The following is a 24,153-nucleotide window of genomic DNA, read 5'->3' as shown; positions in this document are numbered from 1 at the left end:
CTAAAACATTATAAAAATAGTGAAAACATAGGGGTATAAACTCACTTGATAAGCGTTTCGTTTCTCAAAAAGAAGCTTGTTTGACGAGAAAACCGGCTTGAATCGGGCAGAGTTCCGACTAGAAAAGATGGATATTCTCGGGAATATCGGGGCTTCGGGGCTTGCTCGGGGTCTGAGGTATGCTTCGGGGGCCTTGGGGCTTGTTGGTAAGTTGGTGGGAGTGAGAGAGGTGAAAGGAGGTAAGAAATGGTGTAAATTAGTCTCAAATCTGAGAGGGCTCGCATGGGTTATATAGGAGAGAAGGTTCGGATGTTGTCTTAGGAGGCGTCTCAGACGTCGCCTAGGACGCCAGACACGTCGGAAGATGAGTGGGCCGAACTTTGGTCGAATCAGAGGGTGACACGAGGCGACACGAGGCAGGTTCGCGAGGGAGGCTGGGAACGCGTCCGAAGGCGTCTTACGAGACGTCTTAGTCGCCGGCTAGGACGCCAAGCACGTCAGACGCTGACTGGACCTTGCATTTGGACCAATCAGAAGCAGCCACGAGTTCGGTTACTGTTCCTACGAGATTATCCAAATTTTCTTTTATTTTTAATTCAAAAATCTTCCGAAAATCATAACTTTCGAATACGAGCTCCGTTTTTTACGCTCTTTATATGCACGCGTAGGCTGAAAAATAATATCAACTTTCGTTTAGACTTCGTCGGCTAATTTAGATTTTTATTTTTAATATTATTATTTTTAACATATGGGGACAAGAAAATCCGTTAAAAATTCATAACTTCTTTATCCGACGTCTGTTTTCGTCAGACTTTTTACAGTTGTACTAGTATTAACGAGACCTTCGATTCTCGTTTAAGTTGTTTTGGTTAAATCTCACTCGATCTTTATTTCGAGTTTTTAGTTGTCTACCGCTAATTCGAACTTTAGAAAAATCATAACTTCTTTGTACGAAGTCTGATTCAAATGTTCAATATATGAAAGTTCATTATTTTTTACGAGTTCTATAACTTTCATTAAGGTTACTAAGGCTAAAAAGTAGTTTATCAAAAATTCACTTTTTACGCGAAATAGTGTTTGCCGGATTTGTCGCGGATCTTCGATTGGTCATAACTTCTTTGTTATAACTCGGTTTTGGGAGTTCTTTATATTTTTGGAATCCTTGTTAAAATCTCTATGACTTGGTTCATCCCAATTGAGATTATTTAACACTTTGGTTTTGAGGGTCAATTATGTAAATATACACAATATGATAAAATTTCTCTTTATTATTTAAAAAAGAACTACAATTTGACCTATATTATTACATAGGCTTGAAATAACGGTTTGTTACATTATCCCCCCGTTAGAGAGAATTTTGTCCCGAAATTTTTACATTACAGATAGACTAGGGAAAAAGATGTGGGTATTTCTGTTGCATTTGATCCTCCCGCTCCTAAGAGAATTCAGGTCCTCGTTTTGCATTCAAGTGAACCTTCATTATTGGGATACGGCTTTGTTTGGTTTTCTTAACTTCCCTATCTAAAATCTCTACGGGTTCTTCCACAAAGTTTAGGTTCTCGTTAAATTCGATTGACTCGAGTGGGATTACGATAGTCTCATCAGATAAGTATTTCTTTAAGTTACACACGTGTAATGTAGGATGTATGTTACTGCAGATAAAGTTTGTAAGCTACTGGACCGATTCTAGCAAGAATCTCAAATGGTCCAATGTACCTTTGGTTTAATTTTCCATACTTTCCAAAGCGTATCATGCCTTTCCAGGGTGAAACTTTCAACATAACTCGACCACCAACCTGGACCTCCAATAGGTTTATTCGTTTATCGGCGTAGCTTTTCTGTCTGTCTCTCGAAGTTTTTAATCTTTTTCGGATTTGTACTATCATCTCGGTAGTTTCTCTGATGATTACTGGACCTGTGAGATTGCTTGTTGGAATTTGACCTCTAGCCAATTGTGTGTCTCCAACTTCAGCCCAGCACAACGGTAATTTGCACTTTCGACCATAAAGTGCTTCGAATGGAGCAACTTTAATGCTGGTAGGGTAACTGTTGTTGTATGAGAATTCGACCTGAGGTAAATGAGTATCTCAAGCTTTACCAAAATCTACTACACATGCTCTCAGCATGTCTTCTAATGTTTGAACGGTTTTCTCACTTTTCCCATCAGTTTGTGGATGATAAGTTGTACTCATATCCAGCTTAGTTCCAATAGCGTTCTGAAGTGATTGCCAAAATCTTGATGTAAATCTACTATCTCGGTCTGAGATAATAGATACTGGTACACCATGTAGTCTGACTATCTCCCTGATGTAGGTTCTGGTTAGCTTCTCCATTTTGTCTATCTCTTTAATTGGAAGAAAATGAGCGTACATAGTCAACCGATCGACAATTACCTAGACGGCATCGTGCCCACTCGGAGATCTGGGTAACTTGGTGATAAAATCCATGGTTATCCTTTCCCACTTCCACTCAGGTATTTCCGGCTGCTGAAGTAGACCTGAGGGCTTCTGATATTCGACCTTCACCTTGGCGCAAGTCAGGCACTTGCCCACGAAAGTACCAATCTCTGCTTTCATGTTTGGCCACCAATAAAGTTTCTTTAGATCCAAATACATCTTATCTGAACCTGGGTGAATGGAGTATCACGTCTTGTGTGCTTCGTTCATGACAACCTCTCTGTAATCGTCGAACTTTGGTATCCAGATCCGATTCATGAGGTATTGGGCTCCATCACTTTTGACTTCTAAGTTTTTATCCATTCCTCTTAAAGATTCACCTGTCACATTCTTAGGTTTTAAGGCTTCAAGTTGGGCTTCTTTGATTTGTGTAGACAGATGTGAATGGATAGTCATGGTCAACGACTTTAGTCGACGTCCTGAGTATTCTTTTCTACTAAGAGCATCTGCTACCACATTGGCTTTGCCTGGATGATAATAAATCTCACATTCGTAATCGTTGAGTAGTTCTACCCATCGTCGTTGCCTCTTGTTTAGTTTTTTTTGGTTGAAGATATGTTGAAGGATTTTGCGGTCTGTAAAGATTGTGCACTTGGTACCATACAGATAATGTCTCCAGATCTTCAGAGCAAAAATCACTGCTCCCGACTCAAGGTCATGTGTTGTATAGTTAATGTCGTGTGTTTTAAGCTGTCTCGAGTTATAGGATATTACCTTTCCTCGTTGCATAAGAACACAACCGAGTCCTTGGTTAGAAGCGTCACAGTAGACTATGAAATCTTCCGTTCCTTCAGGTAGGGATAAGATAGGTGCACTGCATAGGCTTGCTTTAGTACTTGGAATGTTGTTTCTTGTTTTTCTCCCCAACTAAAGGTTACACCTTTTTGGGTTAGGTTAGTAAGAGGCTTTGCTATTCGAGAGAAGTTTTGAATGAATCGGCGGTAATAGCCACCAAGACCTAAGAATTGAAGAATTTTGGTAGCCGTTTTGGGTGCTGACCAGTTTTCAATTGCCTTTACTTTGGAAGGATCAATGTGTATTCCTTCTGAACTGACCACGTGACCTAGTAAATCAACGTTCCTGATCCAAAATTCGCACTTTGAGAATTTCGCATAAAACTTCTCTGCTCTTAACGTTTGCAAGATTTGTCTGAGATGTTGACTATGCTCCCTTTTTCTTTTTGAATAAATAAGGATATCATCAATGAATACTATTACGAATTTGTCCAAATAAGGACGACACTCTCTGTTCATTAAGTCCATGAACACTGCAGGTGCATTCGTTAATCCAAAAGGCATCCCTACAAATTCGTAACGACCATAACGAGTTCGAAATGCTGTCTTGGGAACATCTTCCTCTAAAACTTGTAATTGGTGATACCCAGATCTTAACTCAATTGTTGAGAAAAAGCTTGCACCTTGAAGCTGGTCGAACAAATCGCCAATGCGTGGTAAAGGGTATCGGTTTTTGATGGTAAGTTTATTTAGTTCGCGATAGTCTATGCACATGCGAAAAGATCCATCTTTCTTCTTTACAAACAGAATTGGTGCTCCCCAGGGTGAAAAACTTGGTCTTATGAATCCTTTGCTAAGAAGTTCATTCAGTTGACTGAATAATATCTGCATTTTTGATGGCGCAAGACGGTATCGGGATTTGGCTACAGGGGTAGCTCCAGGTACTAAGTCGATTCTGAATTCGACTTGTCGTTTTGGGGGGACTCCTGGAAGAACTTCGGGAAAGATATCAGGAAAGTCGCATACTTCTGGAATGTTCTTTATTTCATTCACTTCTTTCTTTACGTCTACTACGTGAACAAGGAATGCATGATATTCGTCTCGTAAATATTTATGGGCTTGAATGCTCGAAATTAGTCGGAGGTCCGTGCCTGGTTTGTTGCCGTAGATAATTATTGTTTCATCATTCGGTAGTTTAAGACGAAAAGCTTTTTTGAAACATAGGATGTCTGCGTGATGGGGACTCAACCAATCCATGGCAATAATAACATCAATACTTTTAATGGAGACAGGCATGAGGTTGATTTGAAATGAATAATTATATAAGTGAAGGGTACATCCTATGTATATATTATTTGTACTTTCAGTCTTTCCATTAGCCACTTCAACTACGAATGTTTCTTTTAGTGCCTGAGGTGGTTCGTTGAGTAAATGTTCAAATTTTTGATTTACGAAACTCCTCTCCACTCCACTATCAATTAGGGCTTGGTCAAACATGAGTAATGGAGACCATGGAGGGATAAAATGGTCTTTTATCCACTTCAAGAGTTAGAAAGAGGAATAATAACATTTGGTATAATAAGATTCGAGAATCAAGTATTTATTGCTTGCTGTCGAGGTGAGTCTTCTCACTATATATATATATATATATATATATATATATATATATATATATATGTATATATATATATAAGTAGTAGTTACCGTGTTACCAAAGGGTCTCATTGTTATAATGTGATATGTGTTATTGTGCATACTGTCTTTATGACATATGTTGTTATGTTATTCAGTGTAAAGGTTGTTTATATGTGCTTACGCTGAGTTATGTGATTTATATTATGCATTATGCTTTGTGTTTATGTTATGCTTTGTGATTATGAGATGCTTTGTGATTATGCTATGATTTGTGGTTATGTTATGCTTTGTTGTGTTCGGACCGGAGGGTCCACCCGAGTTGTGGAACCGAATGGTGTCCACTGAGACACATTGTGACAACCCGAAATTTCCATTTTGTATGAACAATATCTATTCAATAGAAGCTAGTCCAGTTTCAGTGATTTTCAGACTTTTCCGAATAAGTTTGTGTACATTAGGGTGTACATGTAAGGAGATATCAGGAGAGTGGATGCTCATGAGTTTGTGAAACTTGAGCATTTCAACACTTCATAATGTTAGAGTCCAATTCCAGAATAAAAATATTTTTGCCAAAATATTTCAGGACTATAAATAGATTTCTAAACTAAATTATTCATTATTCACATTTCCAACTAGAGAAAAGCCAATTTCTCTCTCACGGATCATCGGGATTTCATCCCAAATCGTGAGTCTACTTTCCTAGATGTGTTTTAATACTTGTTATATGCTTAATAACATTGTTTACATGTCTAAAATGAGAGATCCGGGAGTTTACCGCCCAAGAACGTTCTTGGGGAGTAAACTCCAAAACAAGGCCTAAAAGCTACCTAGCCCCATTTCCATGTTAGGTAACTAGTTAAGGACATTATGTATGATCTTTTAAGGCTAGAACACAATCAAGAACAACTACTTTTAGGAGTTTAAGGCACAAGAGATTCTTGGACCGTAAACACCTTTTTCAAGGGCTTAAAGTGCCCTAAACACCCCCTTAAGGCTTTAGACATTAACCCTATAATACTTGTAACTTGAATTGGGAGTAAATTACATCAAAATTATCCCTAAAGGGGAGTTTACGCCCAAGAAATGCTCTTGGGCCGTAAACTCCAAGTAAAGGCACCAAAGTGTGCCTAAAGTCCCCTTTAGCCTTAAACAAAAGTCTAGGATTTATCCTTTGTGTGCAAGAGGCTTAAAAGAATTAAAACACCCACCCCATAGGAGTTTACGGCCGTAAACTCTAGGGGATATGGTCTTTAGGCCGTAAACTCCTCAAAGGAGCATTCTAGGGCCCTAAACTACCTAAAGGATTAAAGCTCCAATGCTAGGCTTATTCTAGAATTCATTTAACACTTCAAAACACCCAAAACCACCAAGTCAAGAGTTCACGGCCGTAAACTCAAGGGTTTACGACCGTAAACTCAAAAGGTGGGGTTTTTTGGGTGGTAATCTCATATACAAGGTCATTTGGTACATTAAACCCCTTTAGCCTTGTCCCGTAGCAACTTAGATGCAACCATTAGGACCTATAACACTTATACAAAGTGTTTACATGTTCCTAAGTGTCCTAACTTATTTCATTAAGTTATTATCTGGCTAATTAGTTATATATATGCTTATTATATGATAACTAGGCTCGTGCGTGTGAACAAGTCTCCGTTTGCCACCTAGCACGGTATCCGACACTACAATCCAAACAGCTCACCACAAGTGAGTTCATACCCCTTTAATCAACCTTTGAAATGATTTTAAATGTTTTAAATACTTTATGGGGGGATACAAGTTAAATACTTATAGTTATTGTTTCAATCACATGTGATTGCATTAATCACATGTGATTTATAACTAGGAAACCAATGATTTTATCACGGTTCAAACTGTTTTACTTCAAAATGTTTTACAAACTCTTTTACTTATGAAATGCTATGATTTAAATCTTGTTTTACTTCTTATAAATTGCATGCCCATATATGTATAGATATATAAGCAATGTTTAAAGGGCTTAGGAAGGCCGGCCGCCCTATTTCCTTTTTCTCGATTTGGATGTGGTCTGGTGGGATTTCGGCTGACCATCCGAAGGTCGTTTCAATATTAGTTATATATCAATTATACATATATAGACATAAAAGTACTTCCATATTCATGTGTACTATACACATTACTAGTAAGTTACCATCGAGGTAACACAGGATCATACTACTTCAACTGTTAGATCAACGAGTCAGTTCATTCATGAGTCAATACTTATTACTACGAGTACATATACAACTGTACTAGGACTAGAACATATACAACGATACTAGAACAAGTAACATTACATTACATATACCTGAATACGTTAACAATTGTGATCCACTGTATGGGATCATGCCTTAATTGTCATCACGCGAGTTGTAGCCAGAGTCTCTTGGAGGGAGAGCGTGAGTTTGCGTATACATCTATACTGGATTGACTATCCTACACCTTGCTGCTAGCTACAGCAGGACTGGCAGGTTTGCAGGTGCCAAACATCATATCTTATTTTCGACTATACGTTGTCGTTGTTACCAGTCTATAGTATGGTGCAATTTATCACATAATACCTTAATATAAATCCGATGTAAGGTAGTTAGTACCGCAGTAGTTCCTATAACACAACACTACAGTACTACAAAGATTTACCCATTACATATTTTTAGTGATTATTTCACTCAAACTTTAATGTACAAACTATATTTTGTTAAATTATAGTTACACTTGGGAAATTACACACTTTTACAACAACAAGCATACACACCCGTTAAGCCTTGGTAGAAGGCTACTTTAATAGAAAATATAGGTTTTTCTGAGAGATTCAAACTTTTACAAACACTTACATACATTTTACAAAATTACACTTGAGACACTTTCAAACGTTTTGATAACAAACATCGACACTAATGTACAAACTATATTTTATTAAATGATAGTTACTTGGGTAATTACACACTTTTACAACAAACGAGTATACAAGACAGTTAAGCCTTGGTAGAAGGTTACTTTTATAGAAAATATAGGATTTTCTGAGAGATTCAAACTTTTGCAAACACTTTCAAACATTTAATTACATTTTTACAAACTTATACATTGAGACAGGTTCAAACGTTTTTGCCAACAAACATTGACACTAAAATACTTATGAACTCACCAGCTTAATGCTGATAAACTCTTTCAAAATAACTTGTATTCTCAAGTCATCAGTAGACAGGTACCGATGCCAGCTTTTGAGAAGATGGAGCGCATTCAAGACTCATCTCATATTATTTTGTTTTACATTATTTATGTGTCTATAACTGTACAGAACTCGCTTGTATTAAAATTATATATTTAATGCAATGGATGATGTTGTTTGCTTATTTACATTTACTGTGTTGTGATACTGTACATGACGTCCTCCGCCCCAGAATGTTTCCGCCGTTCTTGGTTTTGGGGTGTGACAGATTGGTATCAGAGCATTGTTTATAGTGAATCAAGTATATCAACCCATAAAAGATATACTAAACTATAAACCCATTAGGGATTAAAGCACTCTGACCAAGAGTCTATACTTTAAATATTAAAATATTTAATTAAGTATACTAGTCTGCATTCATACTAAAATCAGTGTCACAATGACAAGAACAAAAGCATTACGATTGTTAAATATCACAAGTGAGCTCGGGGATGTATGGTCAGTCCTGGGAATGACATAGTCTGATCAACTATGCTGATCCGAGGAGTGATTACCATATGCCCTAGAATGGTTGTGATATGTTAACAAGTCTAAAAACTTACCAACAATACCACAAGAAGATCAGTAGAACTTAAAATTAAAATATTATAGGTGTATTTTGTACTACTAGTTACATGTATACTATATTCTTATACCTCTCTTCTCGCGTAGATTTAAATGGCTGGATTCCATCACGGCGACCCGTACTTTCCAAATGAAGGCAATGTCGGGTGGGTCGAAGAAGAGCCCGAAGATGAGCATCTAATCCCTGTGGATGATCACTTCACAGAAGGCTTTTCTGACGGATCCGACTCCGAGCCTGAAGTCAACAACCTACCGATAGTAGGTCAAGCCCCGAACAACAACCCCCGACCAGCTTTTCCAGGTCCTACTCCCTTGTGGGCAACCAACTTGAATCGCTGGAGTGATGAACAGGGTCAACCCTTACCATACTGTAGGGACCGAAGCTTTTACAACGTCAGTGAAGGTGGCTCTGCTGACCGAGCTCTGCCCGTCATTATCCGCAGGATAGCTCGTAATGTTGAGCAAGGTCGAGCAGCCATCGACCGGGTCATGGAGATTGATGCCAAATCAGGTGTCAACACAGTCCGCATCTGCCGTCTTGAAGAAGACATGGAACGGACCTGGAGAACCAATGAAACCCTGCAGCAACAGCTGGCTACCTCCCGAGCTGAAGTCTTGGAACTTCGAGCCCGCCAGAGGGCTCAGGAGCGACACCTTCAAAAGGTGTTTCGTCAAGTGTCCGACCTCAGGGCTCGCCCGAGGAATTCCCATCGCCGTTAGATGATGTCTAGTGCATCTCTATCTTTTGGTTAAGGAATAGCCTTTAACATTTGTGCTCTATGTAGCACTTATTTGTAAAATATTCCTAACTTTCAGTACTCTAATTAGGAATCTAAGAACTGTCAAACTTTTTTGTATGGTATGATGTAAGACCTACTGATAGGTCGATCTTCCCTGAACTTATTACATCAGTAATACCAGTATTATTTACATTTATCAAATCTGAGGGAAAAATCTATACATTTGTGTTTCCTACTAATATTCTTTGTTGTGATCTCAAACACTCATTCAACTGTTGGGCTATGGTTAGTTAGTCCATGTGTCACTCTCACGTTTCTTACAAATTGATTCTTACCATTTTTCTTATCTTTATAAACTTATAGCTGAAAGATGCCTCCTCGCAAATCTCCTAGGAATAACCCTGCACCTCCACTACCTCCTCCGCCTCCGGTCATCGATATTGCAGCCCTGAATGCTGCCGTAGTTGCAGCAGTGGCAACTGCCATGGCTCAGTATCACTCATCTGATGCCAGCAGAGGTGGAACCCCTGTTGAATCAACCCCGGTTGAAACCCCTGTGCGCTCGAGAGAGTGCTCCTACAAGGATTTCACCAATTGCAAACCAAAGCCTTTCTATGGCACCGGTGAAGTCATTGCCCTCTCGCAATGGTTCGAGAAGACTGAATCAGTCTTCGAAATTTGTACATGCCCTGCTGCGTGCAAAGTCAAATATGCCGCATGCACCATTGAAGGAAAGGCCCTGACATGGTGGAACGGCCATGTTAACGCACTAACCCTCGTCACAGCCAACGACATGGGCTGGGAAACAATGAAAGACCTCATGATTGAGGAATACTGCCCGAGGGGCGAAATCCAGAAATTGGAACAGGAGCTTTGGAGCCTCACCATGAAGGGCACCGACGTGGTCGCTTATACCGCTCGATTCAGCGAACTGGTGGCCCTCTGTCCCAGTATGGTTCCCACTGAAGGGAAAAAGATCGAAAGGTACATATGGGGGCTAGTGCCTCCGTATCAAGGGAATTTTCTATCATCAAACCCTGCTACCTTCGACAGTGCCAAGCGATTGGCACAGCGACTCATTGACCATGGAGTCAAAACCCCTGCAAACACAACAACCCAAGCCTTCTCAGAACCCTCCAAACCCGCTGATACAAAGCGGAAACTCTGGGAGGAAAGAAAGAAGACGAAACGAGCTGCCAAAAAGCAGCAAATTGTGGCAGTGCATGCCGCAATAACCCCTGTTGCTGCTACTACTACTCCAGCGGGTCAGTATGCTGGAAGTTTGCCCAAGTGCAACAAATGCAACTACCACCACAATGGCCCCTGCCATGAAATGCAGTGCTCTAACTGCCACAGGAGAGGACACACAGTCCGTTTCTGTAAATCTCCAGCAAAACTGATCGCCCAAGTCCCCGGCTCTGGCGTGAGCCCGACCTGCTATGGATGTGGCGAAGCAGGCCACTATAAGAGGGACTGCCCCAAAGCAAGGAATGTTGGTGGAGCAGGGAGGGTGCTAGCTATAGGCCACGGGGAAGCAGTTGCTGACCCGACAGTGGTGACTGGTACGTTCCGCCTCGATAACTCCTATGCATGCATTATGTTTGATAGTGGAGCGGAGCGAAGCTTCGTAAACCATAAATTTGCTCGCATGCTTAAACAACCACCACATGCACTCAAAGAACAATTCATAGTAGAAATGGCTAATGGAAAAACTGAAAGTACGAATGGCATATACTTAGGTTGTACCCTAACTCTAGATAACCATTCATTCCCAATCGACCTTATGCTGGTCTCAATTAAAAGTTTCGATGTTACCATCGGCATGGATTGGTTAAGTCTTCATCGCGCCGACATCATGTGCTTCGAGAAAGCAGTCCGTCTAAATCTTCCGTCTAACGAAACTCTTATAGTATACAGCGACAAACCTGTTGCGAGTCTTCGTATAATATCCAGTATTCAAGCACAGAAGTATCTGCGCAAAGAATACCATGCATTCCTTTCTCACGTCGTCGACACGAACCTCGATACGAAAGAACTAAAGAACATCCTAGTAGTGAGCGACTTCCCCGACATTTTCCCCGAAGAACTACCTGGGTTACCTCCACAACGATAGGTCGAGTTCAGAATTGACTTAGTCCCAAGAGCTACCCCTGTAGCCAAGTCGCCCTACCGCTTAGCACCAACTGAGATGCAGGAACTCTCTGGTCAAGTTAACGAACTGCTCAGCAAGGGCTTTATAAGGTCGAGTTTCTCACCTTGGGGAGCACCGGTCTTGTTCGTTAAGAAGAAAGACGGATCATTCCGTATGTGTATTGACTACAGAGAACTCAACAAACTGACGGTCAAGAATCGTTACCCTCTGCCTCGCATAGACGATCTATTTGACCAACTGCAAGGGGCGAACTATTTTTCCAAAATTGACCTGAGATCCAGATATCACCAGTTACGAGTACTAGAGGACGATGTGCCGAAAACAGCCTTCCGAACTCGTTATGGACACTACGAGTTCGTGGTGATGCCATTCGAATTGACCAATGCGCCCGCAGTGTTCATGGATCTGATGAATAGAGTATGCCGACCTTACTTGGATCAGTTCGTCATCGTTTTCATTGACGACATCCTGATATACTCCCGAAGTAAGAAAGAGCATGATGATCACCTGCGACAAGTTCTAGGGACATTACGAAAGGAGAAACTTTATGCGAAGTTCTCGAAATGTGAATTTTGGATCCGAAGAGGGGAATTCTTAGGACACATGGTAAGCGAAGAGGGAATCCACATGGACCCGTCCAAAATTAAAGCCATTGAGAACTGGTCAGCATCGAAGACGCCTACATAAATTCGTCAATTTCTAGGCCTCGCTGGCTACTACCACAGATTCATTCAGAACTTCTCCTGAATAGCAAAACCCCTTACAACCCTGACCCAGAAAGGTGTGGCCTTTGACTGGGAAGAGAAACAAGAGAGAGCGTTCCAAACGCTGAAACGAGCCTTGTGCACCGCGCCGATACTATCCCTCCCCGAAGGGATAGAAGACTTCGTAGTCTATTGCAATGCATCGAATCAAGGGCTCGGGTGTGTTCTGATGCAGCGAGGTAAGGTCATCGCCTACACCTCAAGACAGGTGAAGACACACGAGGTTAACTACACGACACACGATCTTTAACTGGGAGCAGTGGTATTTGCTCTGAAGATCTGGAGACATTACTTGTACGGAACGAAAAGCACTATCTTTACCGACCACAGGAGTTTACAACACATTTTCGATCAGAAGCAGCTCAACATGAGACAACGACGGTGGGTCGAGCTACTCAGTGACTACGAATGTGATATTCGTTATCATCCGGGTAAAGCCAACGTAGTAGCAGACGCCCTAAGTCGGAAGGAATACTTTGGTCGCAAACTCAAGTCATTATCAATAACCATCCATTCACACTTGTCTAAGCAAATTCAGACGGCTCAACTAGAAGCCATGAAACCTGAAAATGTGACGGGTGAATCCCTTAGAGGAATGGACAAAAATTTAGAAGCCAAGGGTGACGGAGCCTTATATTTCATGAACCGGATTTGGACACCGAAACACGGTGGTTTCCGAGACTTGGTCATGACCGAGACACACAACACTCGGTATTCCGTCCTCCCAGGTTCAGATAAGATGTATCTGGATCTTAAAAATCTATACTGGTGGCCTAATATGAAAGCAGAGATTGCTACCTTCGTAAGTAAATGCCTTACTTGCGCAAAGGTTAAGTTCGAGTACCAGAAGCCCTCTGGTTTATTGCAACAACCAGAGATTCCAGAATGGAAGTGGGAGCAGATCACTATGGATTTGATAACCAAGTTTCCCAAGACAACGGGTGGACTTGATACCATATGGGTCATCATCGATAGATTGACCAAGTCTGCACACTTCCTGCCTATTAAAGAAACTGACAAGATAGAGAAACTTACGAGAACATACATTAGGGAAATCGTATGGCTTCATGGTGTACCTATGTCCATTATCTCCGATAGAGATAGTAGGTTCACCTCAAGATTTTGGCAATCACTACAACATTCCCTAGGAACAAGGCTAGACATGAGCACAAGCTACCACCCACAGACCGACGGACAGAGTGAGAGGACCATCCAAACACTAGAAGATATGTTGTGAGCCTGCGTGAATGACTTTGGGAAGGCATGGGATACTCATTTACCCCTTGTCGAGTTTTCCTATAATAACAGTTATCACACGAGCATCAAGGCTGCTCCATTTGAAGCTCTCTACGGCCGAAAGTGCAGATCTCCTCTATGCTGGGCTGAGGTGGGTGATACCCAATTAGCCAGGGGGCAAGCTTCCGACAGTACTCTCACCGGTCCGGAGATCATTCGGGAAACGACAAAGAAAATCGTTCAGATCAGTGAACGATTAAAAGACTCTAGAGACCGACAGAAGAGCTACGCTGATAAACGAAGAAAACCTTTGGAATTTCAGGTGGGAGACCGTGTCTTTCTCAAAGTCTCACCCTGGAAGGGCTTGATACGCTTCGGCAAGCGTGGGAAGCTTAATCCGAGGTACATAGGGCCTTTCGAGATCCTTGCAAGAGTCGGCCCCGTAGCTTACAAACTCGACCTACCCGACGCACTTCGTAACGTACATTCTACATTCCACGTATCTAACTTGAAAAAGTGTCTATCCGACGAGACTCTTGTAATCCCACTCGACGAGATCGAGATCAACGAGAGCCTCAACTTCGTGGAAGAACCTGTAGAGATCATGGACCGTGAGGTCAAGCAGACAAAGCAAAGTCGTATCCCTATCGTGAAGGTTCGCTGGAACGCCAAGCGAGGACCGGAATTCACTTGGGAACGCGAGGATCAGATGAAACTGAAATACCCTCGTCTTTTCGCTTAATTGTTTGTAACTTCTTATTTGCTTAAATTCTAATTTCGGGACGAAATTCCTTCTAACGGGGGGATGATGTGACATCCTGAAATTTCCATTTTGTATGAACAATATCTATTCAATAGAAGCTAGTCCAGTTTCAGTGATTTTCAGACTTTTCCGAATAAGTTTGTGTACATTAGGGTGTACATGTAAGGAGATATCAGGAGAGTGGATGCTCATGAGTTTGTGAAACTTGAGCATTTCAACACTTCATAATGTTAGATTCCAATTCCAGAATAAAAATATTTTTGCCAAAATATTTTAGGACTATAAATAGATTTTTGAACTAAATTATTCATTATTCACATTTCCAACTAGAGAAAAGCCAATTTCTCTCTCACGGATCTTCGGGTTTTCATCCCAAATCATGCGTCTACTTTCCTAGATGTGTTTTAATACTTGTTATATGCTTAATAACATTGTTTACATGTCTAAAATGAGAGATCTGGGAGTTTACCGCCCAAGAACATTCTTGGGGAGTAAACTCCAAAACAAGGCCTAAAAGCTACCTAGCCTCATTTCCATGTTAGGTAACTAGTTAAGGACATTATGTATGATCTTTTAAGGCTAGAACACAATCAAGAACAACTAGTTTTAGGAGTTTACGGCCCAAGAGATTCTTGGACCGTAAACACCTTTTTCAAGGGCTTAAAGTGCCCTAAACACCCCCTTAAGGCTTTAGACATTAACCCTCTAATACTTGTAACTTGAATGGGGAGTAAGATACATCAAAATCATCCCTAAAGGGGAGTTTATGGCCAAGAAATGCTCTTGGGCCGTAAACTCCAAGTAAAGGCACCAAAGTGTGCCTAAAGTCCCCTTTAGCCTTAAACAAAAGTCTAGGATTTATCCTTTGTGTGCAAGAGGCTTAAAAGAATTAAAACACCCACCCCATAGGTGTTTACGGCCGTAAACTCTAGGGGATATGGTCTTTAGGCCGTAAACTCCTCAAAGGAGCATTCTAGGGCCCTAAACTACCTAAAGGATTAAAGCTCCAATGCTAGGCTTATTCTAGAATTCATTTAACACTTCAAAACACCCAAAACCACCAAGTCAAGAGTTCACGGACGTAAAATCAAGGGTTTACGACCGTAAACTCCAAAGGTGGGGTTTGTTCGGTGGTAATCTCATATACAAGGTCATTTGGTACATTAAACCCCTTTAGCCTTGTCCCGTAGCAACTTAGATGCAACCATTAGGACCTATAACACTTATACAAAGTGTTTACATGTTCCTAAGTGTCCTAACTTATTTCATTAAGTTATTATTTGGCTAATTAGTTATATATATGCTTATTATATGATAACTAGGCTCGTGCGTGTGAACAAGTCTCCGTTTGCCACCTAGCACGGTATCCGACACTACAATCCAAACAGCTCACCACAAGTGAGTTCATACCCCTTTAATCAACCTTTGAAATGATTTTAAATGTTTTAAATACTTTATGGGGGGATACAAGTTAAATACTTATAGTTATTGTTTCAATCACATGTGATTGCATTAATCACATGTGATTTATAACTAGGAAACCAATGATTTTATCACTGTTCAAACTGTTTTACTTCAAAATGTTTTACAAACTCTTTTACTTGTCAAATGCTATGATTTAAATCTTGTTTTACTTCTTATAAATTGCATGCCCATATATGTATAGATATATAAGCAATGTTTAAAGGGCTTAGGAAGGCCATCCGCCCTATTTCCTTTTTCTCGATTTGGATGTGGTCTGGTGGGATTTCGGGTGACCATCCGAAGGTCGTTTCAATATTAGTTATATATCAATTATACATATATAGACATAAAAGTAATTCCATATTCATGCGTACTATACACATTACTAGTAAGTTACCATCGGGGTAACATAGGATCATACTACTTCAACTGTTAGATCAACGAGTCAGTTCATTCATGAGTCAATACTTATTACTAAGAATACATATACAATTGTACTAGGACTAGATCATATACAACGATACTAGAACAAGTAACATTACATTACATATACCTGAATACGTTAAGAATTGTGATCCACTGTATGCGATCATGCCTTAATTGTCATGACCCGAGTTGTAGCCAGAGTCTCTTGGAGGGAGAGCGTGAGTTTGCATATAGAGCTATACTGGATTGACTATCCTACACCTTGCTGCTAGCTACAGCAGGACCGGCAGGTCTGCAGGTGCCAAACGTCATATCTTATTTTCGACTATACGTTGTCGTTGTTACCAGTCTATAGTATGGTGCAATTTATCACATAATACCTTAATATAAATCCGGTGTAAGGTAGTTAGTACCGCAGTAGTTCCTATAATACAACACTACAGTACTACAAAGATTTACCCATTACATATTTTTAGTGATTATTTCACTCAAACTTTAATGTACAAACTATATTTTGTTAAACGATAGTTACACTTGGGAAATTACACACTTTTACAACAACAAGCATACACACTCGTTAAGCCTTGGTAGAAGGCTACTTTAATAGAAAATATAGGTTTTTCTGAGAGATTCAAACTTTTACAAACACTTACATACATTTTACAAACTTACACTTGAGACACTTTCAAACGTTTTGATAACAAACATCGACACTAAAAAACTTATGAACTCACCAGCTAAATGCTGATAAACTCTTTCAAAATAACTTGTATTCTCAGGTCATCAGTAGACAGGTACCGATGCCAGCTTTTGAGAAGATGGAGCGCATTCAAGACTCATCTCATATTATTTTGTTTTACATTATTTTGGTGTCTATAACTGTACAGAACATGCTTGTATTAAAATTATATATTTAATGCAATGGATGATGTTGTTTGCTTATTTACATTTACTGTGTTGTGATACTATACATGACGTCCTCCACCCCAGAACGTTTCCGCCGTTCTTGGTTTTGGGGTGTGACACACATTGACCTGAGGGTCTTATTTGAGGCGTACGTGAACTCACTAAGCTTCGTGCTTACCGTGTTATGTGTTATGTGTTTCAGTTTTCTCAGTATCACAGGAAGGCACCAGCTTGATTGTACACACCAGCGAAAGAGTTATGTTTTGAGGATTCTGGATTTTAATCAAACAATTATGGAGTTACGATTGTAACGTAAATAAATGATATTTTGTGAAATGTGTATCGAGACAAATGTGGTTTTAACTTGAAAACATTGGTTTGAAAATTTACTTCGTTACAAGTTGGTATTAGAGCCTTAGTTTAAGGGATTTGGATGCACCTTCGGGTATGTCTGGACTCAAACTGGGGATTTGAGAGAAATTTTCGAAAGAAATAATTTTTCTAAAACGGGAAAGAGCTTCTAAGAGAAAAACGAGAGGGAGCAATGTGTACAATCAGCCAGAGTCCGAACATTGATTTCCCAAAATACCCTTACATATTTGTGTTATGAGTTATTACTGATCCATGTTAGAAGATAGGATAGGTGTTTCCTATTTTAGGACTTGAGTTGCTTGATTTGTAATGCCTTAGCCTAGGAATGTTACTATTTGTGATGTGCTTGGGTATGTGCGGTGTATGAGTATTCAGTAAGAAACTTTTAAAGAAAGAGCTTTGAGAAGAGGAGTAATCTAGGAGAGATACCTAGACGAGCATGGACGTAAAGCTCATGACTTCACGTGATAAACGAGCCTTTAGAGTATAGATCTAGAATTTGGGAAGGTTTTCTACCTTGAAATTGTCTGAATAAGAAATGAGTTTGAATGGACTCGCCGAGTCGATGAGCCGACTCGACGATTCGGTTAGGGTTTGACCCGATGAGCTTGATCCTGCGATAACTCGACAAGTTGGGGTCAACTTGTGACATCCCCATTTTCACGGCCAGAAAAGACCGATTTTGTTTATGCTTTATAAAAATCAGAGTACCTCTTTTAATAAAAATGTTGCGGAATTTGCTCCCAGTAAAACATGATAAATACGTTATCAAAGCATTTCCAAAGAAAAGTATTTTGAATTCATTTTAAAACATTTGGGATGTCATCGTCAATACAGAAACATAAGCATAAACAGAACTTACATTTATTTACACTAGTGATCGACATCTCTTTAATCTCTCAGTGTAATGTGACTTCATCTCAACACCTGTAATATAAATAAACTGAGTGGGTCAGGTTGGGAAACCTTGTGAGTACATAGGGTTTTCAACCCACAATAATATAATTATTATGTTTAAACAATCAAACAATCGACCCAATTACCCATCCCCATTATCTTCTTTACTCTTAAGGATCTATCCTAAGAGTCATATATCCCGCATTCGTTCATTCTGAAGTCCTTTGCTTCCAGAGTTATAGGAATGGCACTAAATCAATAGCTGCTAATGCTCGTTCGTAAAGCACTAATTCTATAGCTGCTAGGTACTAAATCCATAGGTATTAGTGTTTATCTAATTGGTACTAAGTCCATAGCTACCAATTCCTAATAGGTACTAAGTCCATAGCTACCAGTGTTTGTCCAATAGGCACTAAGTCCATTGCTGCCGATGTTATTTGTTAGGCACTAAGTCTATAGCTGCCAATGTTTACTCACATCATCTTTTATCTCTCATCATTCATCTACCCATGTTTTACCCCAACATTATCGTAGATATAAAATACATATATAGTTTAAATTATTTAAAACATGTATAAAAAAACGTTCATCCAGCATAGACAACAAGTATTCAGAAAATATGCACACATAGCACGTAGTTTATATAAAATACTTCATATTTATTTGTAAGATGAAAGTAACTATGCACTCACCTGAGAAGGTGGTGACTCGGTACTCGGACAGCGGTTCGTTTACTTTAAAATAATTTCCTTCGACGAAACCGAGCATTATTACCACTAGATTTTAGTCTAATATTTACCGTGACTAATTATTAGTCTTATTATTATTGTTATATAAGCGTTTAAACAATACTTTCCAACCACTATGTACAGACAGGGCCAGACATAAAACACCGGAGGGCAGGACCATTTTGGCGTATAGCACTTCTGAAATCCAACAACCCTATGCGGCCCTTTAAACAAGATTTCCCGTACCGTGAGTAGTTAAAAATATATTATAACGACACTTATATAAGTCATAATAATAGCTCAAATATTTATTATGAATTTATAATAACACTACTAATTTTAAATATAAACTATATTTAAAATAGGGTAACCATAACTTACTTACAAGGGGATTTTAGCTAGGAGTCGGGCTCTGCAGGGGCAGAACTTCATCGCTGAATCTTTCTAAGAAAGATTCATGCAACGCTTTAGCGCTCACCTTACTATACTGAAACTACAGAAAGAGAAGTCGAATCACGAGGGACAAAAATGCTCGGGGGATATGAAGAGAAAGACTCTTGAATCAAGAGAATGGTGCAAGAAATATGAGATCCTAAGCCTCTTATTTATAGTAATTGAATTTACAAGTAAACACCCCTTTATAATACTATTTTAAATAGATTTAACGATATTTGTACTAATCTAATGTCGAAATAACTCAACATTAGTCTTATAATGACCGCATTGTCGATACCTTTCTAATGATATATTCATATGTATATATATGTGTACGTATATATGATTTATACTTTATTTTAATACGTAAATATGCTATTATAATTTGTAACTCGTTCATACGAACTCCATTTTTGACGTTCTTTATATCAACATGCAGGTGGAGACGTACTCTACAACTTTCGTTTAGACTCTGTCGGCTAATTTTGAATTTATTTTTAAAGTTATATTTTTAACAGGTCGGGACAGGATTGGTCCGTTAAGATCTCATAACTTCTTCATCTGATGTCCATTTTCGTCTGTCTTTTTATCGTTACGCTACTAATAACGAGATCTTCGATTCTCGTTTAGGTTGTGTCGGCTAAAAACCGCTCGATCTAATACTCGAACTTCGGATTGTACACTGCTAAGCTGAAACTTCGAAAAATCATAACTTCCTCATAAGAAGTGACATTTGGGCGTTCTTTTTATGGACGCTCTCAGGTTAACATATTCTACGACTTTCATTTAGATTACTAAGGCTAAAATAAGGTGTATCATAAATTCGCTATTTACGTCTTCGCGGTGCCGTGCCGGTTCCGTCGCTAAACTTCGACGGGTCATAACTTCTTCGTTATAACTCGGATTTCGAAGCTCTTTATATGTACGGAACCCTTGAGACATATTGTACAACATGGTTAAGATTATTTATTCTAAATAATCTTTTGTCGAAAAGTCATTTTCGACCTCTATTATCTATAAATTGACTAGCCCGGATCTACGGGCATTACAATTATCTCCCCCTTGGGATGATTACGTCCCAGAATCATCAATGAACCAGGACTCACATGATGACTCCATATGTTATCTCTTCATCCTAAGTAATAACTGTAACTTTGATGTTTCTTCGAATGAGTATCTAACTCTAAGACTTCCTGACTGCAAGCGGTGCCCGATCTTGGACCCGCTCTCTATCTCATGTTAGACTTCCAACCATGATCTTCATGTCGTGATCTCGATCTTTATTGGAGACTCCTTTTTAAAAAACATGAGATAAGTTTCTTCCTTCGATTATCATAATAGCCTGATGGGTCATGTTCTAATGACCTCTCATAATATGATGCATCGCATGGACTCAGGTCTTTTAGAGTCAAATTCCAGAACAGACTATACCTTCCTTCATGTTCTAACAACATCTTAAAAGGTAGCATTTCTAGCTACAAGCAAATGTCGCGATACCTCTACTGATCACTTCAATAATCTTTTACTTCAATCCTATGGCTTAATTCAGATGTTACATCGAACTTGGTTCTCTGAACCACATAACATACTCACCGTAGTCGGAGTCAAATTGATATGACCACTAGGGTCGGAATAACAATCATCTTCTTGGTCATTATCGAAACGATGGTAACGACATACATGAAAAAACGAAATCAATTACTAGCTTCTTGGTAACCTTGTGACTTTCCCCGATCCAATCGTGAGTCCTGTTCTTCCGGTAGTATATGCATATACTACCTTTCACACCGACTCATACTCGTCCCAAGTATTGTCTCGTAGTCCCCAAGTCCTAAAATCATAAAGCAATTTAAAACATACGAGTGTGTCCAACTAATCAATCAAATTTTCTTAGACTCTATTAGGCCTTCTTCCATGCATATCTTCAATCATCAATTCTGCTTCAACTCAGTTAGTGATGGACATTCCAGATGATAGGAAAAATTTAGGAGTTACACCAATCGTTCTATCATCCCGCCAATCAAATGTGTACATTCAGATGTACCCTACTTCTATAGACGTACTCCTATTTTATCAGACGTATTCTAAATGCAAGATACCTCCCTTATGATATCTTCCGATAGGTATCATTCAGTATCGTAAGCCATCTCATTTGTTGTATTTTCCCAGTCTATCATGGTCTGCATCACTTCCTGAACTTCTGCCATCGTGATAGGTTCGGGTGCAGGCGTAACGACCGATGTATGACCCATCACATTCTTAGGCTCAGGTTGTCATCTTCCTCTTGTTTTGTACACCCAAGCAGACGTTCGGTGTACCGAGACGAGAATTTAAGATAGGAAAGATTTTATTTACGATAGACGTATAAATCTCCTTGTCACACAGAAACGTTATATGCTAGTTCTAATATCATAATCATACGCTTAGAATCCTGAACACATAAGGTTTCCAGATCCGATCGGCAACACACCATAGATCCGAATAAATAACAACATATAGGGCATCTTTATAACTATAAAATAAATCATTTAGCACATAAAACATTTTAGGCGTCTTTCCTAAAATAAATTAGTGCTCGTGTCTAAATTATAGCAGACACTCATCTCACAATCATCGCTTAGCATTCTAAGTTTAAGTCTAGAAATTTCCTACAAATTCCTAGTTCGCTTAAACTAATGCTCTGATACCAACTGTGACATCCCCATTTTCTCGGCCAGAAAAGACCGATTTTGTTTCTGCTTTATAAAAATCAGAGTACCTCTTTTAATAAAAATGTTGTGGAATTTGTTCCCAGTAAAACATGATAAATACGTTATCAAAGCATTTCCGAAGAAAAGTATTTTTAATTCGTTTTAAAACAATTGGGATGTCATCGTCAATACATAAACATAAGCATAAACAGAACTTACATTTATTTACACTAGTGATCTACATCTCTTTAATCTCTCAGTGTAATGTGACTTCATCGCAACACCTGTAATACAAATAAACTGAGTGGGTCAGGTTGGGAAACCTGGTGAGTACATAAGGTTTTCAACCCACAATAATATAATTATTATGTTTAAACAATCAAACAATCGACCCAATTACCCATCCCCATTATCTTCTTTACTCTTAAGGATCTATCCTAAGAGTCATATATCCCGCATTCGTTCATTCTGAAGTCCTTTGCTTCCAGAGTTATAGGACTGGCACTAAATCAATAGCTGCCAATGCTCGTTCGTAAAGCACTAATTCCATAGCTTCTGGGTACTAAATCCATAACTACCAGTGTTTATCTAATAGCTACTAAGTCCATAGCTACCAGTGTTTGTCCAATAGGCACTAAGTCCATAACTGCCGATTTTATTTGTTAGGCACTAAGTCTGTAGCTACCAATGTTTACTCACATCATCTTTTATCTCTCATCATTCATCTACCCATGTTTTACCCCAACATTATCGTAGATACAAAATACATATACAGTTTAAATCATTTAAAACATGTATAAAAACACATTCATCCAGCATAGACAGCAAGTATTCAGATAATATGCACACATAGCAAGTAGTTTATATAAAATACTTTATATCTATGTGTAAGATGAAAGTAACTATGTACTCACCTGAGAAGGTGGTGACTCGGTACTCGAACAACGCTTTGTTTACTTCAAAATAATTTCCTTCGATGAAACCTAGTATTATTACCACTAGATTTTAGTCTAATATTTACTGTGACTAATTATTACTCTTATTATTATTATATAAGCGTTTAAACAATACTTTCCTACCACTATGTACAGACAGGGGCCAGACATAAAACACCGGACGGCAGGACCATTTTGGCCTATAGCACTTCTGAAATCCAACAACCCTATGCGGCCCTATAAACCAGATTCCCCGTACAGCGAGTAGTTAAAAAGATATTATAACGACACTTGTATAAGTCATAATAATAGCTCAAATGTTTATTATAAATTTATAATAACAATACTAATTTTAAATATAAACTATATTTAAAATAGGGTAAGCATAACTTACTTACAAGGGGATTTTAGCTAGGAGTCGGGATCTGCAGGGGCAGAACATCGTCGATGAATCTTTCTAAGAAAGATTCGTGCAGCGCTTCAGCGCTCACCTTACTATACCAAAACTACAAAAAGAGAAGTCGAATCACAAGGGACCAAAATGCTCGGGCGATAAGAAGAGAAAGACTCTTGAATCAAGAGAATGGTGCAAGAAATATGAGATCCCAAGCCTCTTATTTATAGTAATTGAATTTACAAAAACTACCCTCCATAATTACTTAATGACCTTATAATTATATAAACAAGTAAACACCCCTTTATAATACTATTTTAAATAGATTTAACGATATTTGTACTAAACTAATGTCAAAAGAATTCAACATTAGTCTTATAATGACCGCATCGTCGATACCTTTTTAATGATATATACATATGTATATATATGTGTACGTATATATGATTTATACTATATTTTAATACGTAAATATGCTATTATAACTTGTAACTCGTTCATACGAACTCCATTTTTGACGTTCTTTATATTCATGCATAGGTGGAGACGTACTCTACAACTTTCGTTTAGACTTCGCCGGCTAATTTTGAATTTATTTTTAAAGTTATATTTTTAACA

Source organism: Lactuca serriola, chromosome 5 (genome assembly GCF_051521515.1).
Source record: "Lactuca serriola cultivar US96UC23 chromosome 5, Lser_US96UC23_V15, whole genome shotgun sequence".
Taxonomy (NCBI): Eukaryota; Viridiplantae; Streptophyta; class Magnoliopsida; order Asterales; family Asteraceae; genus Lactuca; species Lactuca serriola.
Note: the sequence above shows the minus strand (reverse complement) of the source record.